The following is a 4,232-nucleotide window of genomic DNA, read 5'->3' as shown; positions in this document are numbered from 1 at the left end:
ATGTAAGACAGGAGTCCATCAAAATCCTAAAGGAGAACACAGGCAGCAACCTCTTCAACCTCAGCCACAGCAACTTCTTCCTAGAAACATCGCCAAAGGCAAGGGAAGCAAGGGCAAAAATGAACTATTGGGACTTCATCAAGATAAAAAGCTTTTGCACTGCAAAAGCAACAGTCAACAAAACCAAAAGACAACCGACAGAATGGGAGAAGATATTTGCAAGTGACATATCAGATAAAGGGCTAGTATCCAAAATCTATAAAGAACTTATCGAACTCAACACCCAAAGAACAAATGATCCAATCAGGAAATGGGCAGAAGACATGAACAGACGTTTTTCCAAAGAAGACATCCAAATGGCCAACAGACACATGAAAAAGTGCTCAACATCGCTCGGCATCAGGGAAATCCAAATCAAAACCTCAATGAGATACCATCTCACACCAGTCAGAATGGCTAAAATTAACAAGTCAGGAAACAACGGATGTTGGTGGGGATTCGGAGAAAGGGGAACCCTCCTACACTGTTGGTGGGAATGCAAGCTGGTGCAGCCACTCTGGAAAACAGTATGGAGGTTCCTCAAAAAGTTGAAAATAGAGCTACTGTACGACCCAGCAATTGCACTACTGGGTATTTACCCCAAAGATACGAAGGTAGGGATCCAAAGGGGTACATGCACCCTGATGTTTATAGCAGCAATGTCCACAATAGCCAAACTGTGGAAAGAGCCAAGATGTCCATCGACAGATGAATGGATAAAGAAGAGGTGGTATATATATACAATGGAATATTATGCAGCCATCAAAAGGAATGAAATCTTGCCATTTGCAATGATGTGGATGGAACTGGAGGGCATTAGGCTGAGCAAAATAAGTCATATGATACATGTGACCTCACTGATATGAGGAATTCTTAATCTCAGGAAACAAACTGAGGGTTGCTAGAGTGGTGGGGGGTGGAAGGGATGGGGTGGCTGGGTGATAGACACTGGGGAGTGTATGTGCTATGGTGAGTGCTGTGAATTGTGCAAGACTGTTGAATCACAGATCTGTACCTTTGAAACATATAATGCAATATATGTTAAGAAAAAAAAGAAGAAGATAGCAGGAGGGGAAGAATGAAGGGGGGGAAATCAGAGGGGGAGATGAACCATGAGAGATGATGGACTCTGAAAAACAAACAGGGTTCTAGAGGGGAGGGGGGTGGGAGGATGGGTTAGCCTGGTGATGGGTATTAAAGAGGGCATGCTCTGCATGGAGCACCAGCTGTTATATGCAAACAATGAATCATGGAACACTACATCAAAAACTAATGATGTAATGTATGGTGAGTAACATAACATAATTTAAAAAAAATTTTTAAATTAAAAAAAAAGAAAATGCTGTATTTATCTCATTAATAGAGATTCACAGTGTTTTCTGAGATGGACTGTTTCCATGAAATGAGAAGGTTATGTTGATAGTGACTGAATTCTGAATTTTGTATTAATAGATAAAAAAGACCATGCTGCAAATGTAGTTTCAGATTATCTAAATTGTAAAAGCACTCAAATGATGCTCTACAGATTATTATATTTACCTATGAGAATTCTTTTTTGTAGTTGCTCTTGAAAATGAAGCTTTTGAGTCCCCCTGATCAAATAAACCCAACCAGTACTAGATACTATTTCTTAGGAAGGGATATATCCATTTAATGTTATTTTGCCTGAGTATTGTCAACAAGGTCAGAGAAACATTTCCAGAGGTAGTGATATTTGAGATAGGTATTAAAGAGGTCAAGGAAAGGAGGAGGTACAGAGAGACTACTGTGGCCCGAGAGCTAAAGCAGTAATTTTCAAGGTGTGTGTTCCCAGAACCAGTAGCATCAGCATCACTTTGGAACTTGTTAGACATGCAAATTCTTGACCCCACCTCATATTTCCTGCATCAGAATCACTAGGGTGATACTTTGATGGAAGGACCTCAAATTCTTCAGTATGGCTCAATTTTAGACTAAGTGTGGACAGTGGTAAAGCTTGAGGATGAGAAGGCAGGCAAGATGGCAATGTGTACCATGTGCCCTTGAATGGAATTTGTACTGTATCAATTAGGATGATGGAGAGCTATGGAAATGTTTGTAAGCAGCTAAGTATTACAGAATTAGCTGTCAGGATAACTCTGAGAGCCTCATGAGAAATCGACTGGAGTCCCTGACTGGATGAGGATGGCCAAGGAAATAGGGTTATAACTGGTTGGGATATTAAAAGATGTCATGGTTACAGAAGAATTCTAGAGGTGAGGAAAGGACTATCTCACTCCAAATTAGGATGGGCTGAGGAGGATGGAGAAGTCAGTGTTAGATGTTAGAACATCTAAGAACAATTAAAAATACCTAAGAGTGCACTCTCTCACTCTCCCTTTCTCCATATATACATTCATATATATATATATATATATATATATATAATAATAAACCATGGAAACGTGGGATATTCAAGAGATGAGAACTAAAGAGGGGGGAAGGCCCTGAAATAGCTAGAAAGACCTTTATGGGTATGCTGGACAGCAAAATAAACTTTAGTCTCTGAATTTTACACGACCACTCTGGACCTTGTCATCTATTAAAAAAAAAAAATCACTGGCTTATGTATAAAAATGTGCCTAACCAGGAAGAGCTAGAGTTTGCATAATATTGAGAGAGACCACACTTTTTCAAAGATAAAGATAAAGGTATAGATAGATAGATATAATATCTATATTAAAAACTTGACAGCAGCAAATTTTTTTTAAAAGGTTAATTTAACTTAATGAAAAATAGAGGGATTAGGGACATTTCCATAATGTCCTTGGCAAAAGGAAACCAAAAACTGATTTCAAGCACAACTTTAAATATTGAGAATTTAGCAAATAAAAAATTAATAATAATAAAAAGACAGTTGGATAAAGCCCTTTCTCCCCTCCCTCCACTGGCATTCAACATCCCCCTGAAATGAGCACCACATACTCATCCAATTTATCCAATATCCCCCCTCCCACACCTTCTTTCCAAAATCTAAGCTTTACTAATTTACAGAAGAGAGGAACTTTCCATTAAAAAGAAGTCAGTTTATAACAAGAATTTGTTTCCAAAATGTCCCCTTGGTCCTAAGGAGGGTTGTACAGACACCAGGCTACTTCATCCTACTTTGGGGCTGTCACTGAAATTACCATCACATTTACCAAAAGACAGTGTGATATGTGGGAAGAAAAGAAAATGTCACCTTAATCTTCATGTTGGCCTATCTAGCAGTTGATGTCAATTTTTTTTTTTTGCAAGCAAATCATCCTACAGAAAAAAAAATCTGCAATCTTGCCAAAATATATGGTTGCCTCTCATCATCTTAGCTGCCTTTCCATTTCCCCTGACCATCCCACTCAGCCCACCTTAACAACTTCTAAAGGACACACACACACACACACACACGTTTTGGGATGGGGTAGGGTATAAGATGAATTCTCTCTTTCCACCAACAGTCCTTCCTTTCTCTCCAAATTATGGATAATGAGGCCAGTAGTGTAATTACTGAAGGAATTTAGAAAGGTAATTATTGAAATAATCTCAAAAATGGTGGTGTCTGCAATGCAATAAAACTCACTTTATAGCTATCAGAGCCACCTGGAATGTGATCAACACTTTGTGTTTGCAACCCCAGATGCTGTACCAAAGGAAGTGCCATATTAGCAAATTACCACAAGAACCCACTATATTCAACTCATTTTGATTTTGTAATGAGAAATCCCATCAAACAGGAATAACTTTAAGATGTGACTGTTAAAGTTAAGCGAGTTTCGGAGGGGGTGCGGGCCGGAAGAAGGATGGCAGGTTTGAGGGAGTTTCTCTGGGATCCTGTCCTTAGAAGCCTGTGATTTGCAGACTGCTCTGCCTTCACTTGTTCTGCTGATCACTGGAGGGCTGAAGTTTAAGGGAACATTCACTGGTTCTCAAACTGAAGCACTTAGCTTTGACGCTGCAGGTCAAGACTGCAGGGGAGAATGGATAGTCCTAAAGCTTAAGCACAAATGTTCACGGAACACATACCTGACTCCTAACTCCGACCCCTATGTACTCGGTGGCAGAGAACAATTTTCCTATCCCAGCTGTCTTTGTACCTAGAAACAGGAACATGACAAACCCTCCTCCCCCGCCTCCCTTTCACCTAGCGCCCCCCCCCCCCCCCCCCCCCCCCCCCCCCCCACCCGAGCGAACAACACACC

Source organism: Neomonachus schauinslandi, chromosome 15 (genome assembly GCF_002201575.2).
Source record: "Neomonachus schauinslandi chromosome 15, ASM220157v2, whole genome shotgun sequence".
NCBI lineage: Eukaryota > Metazoa > Chordata > Mammalia > Carnivora > Phocidae > Neomonachus > Neomonachus schauinslandi.
Note: the sequence above shows the minus strand (reverse complement) of the source record.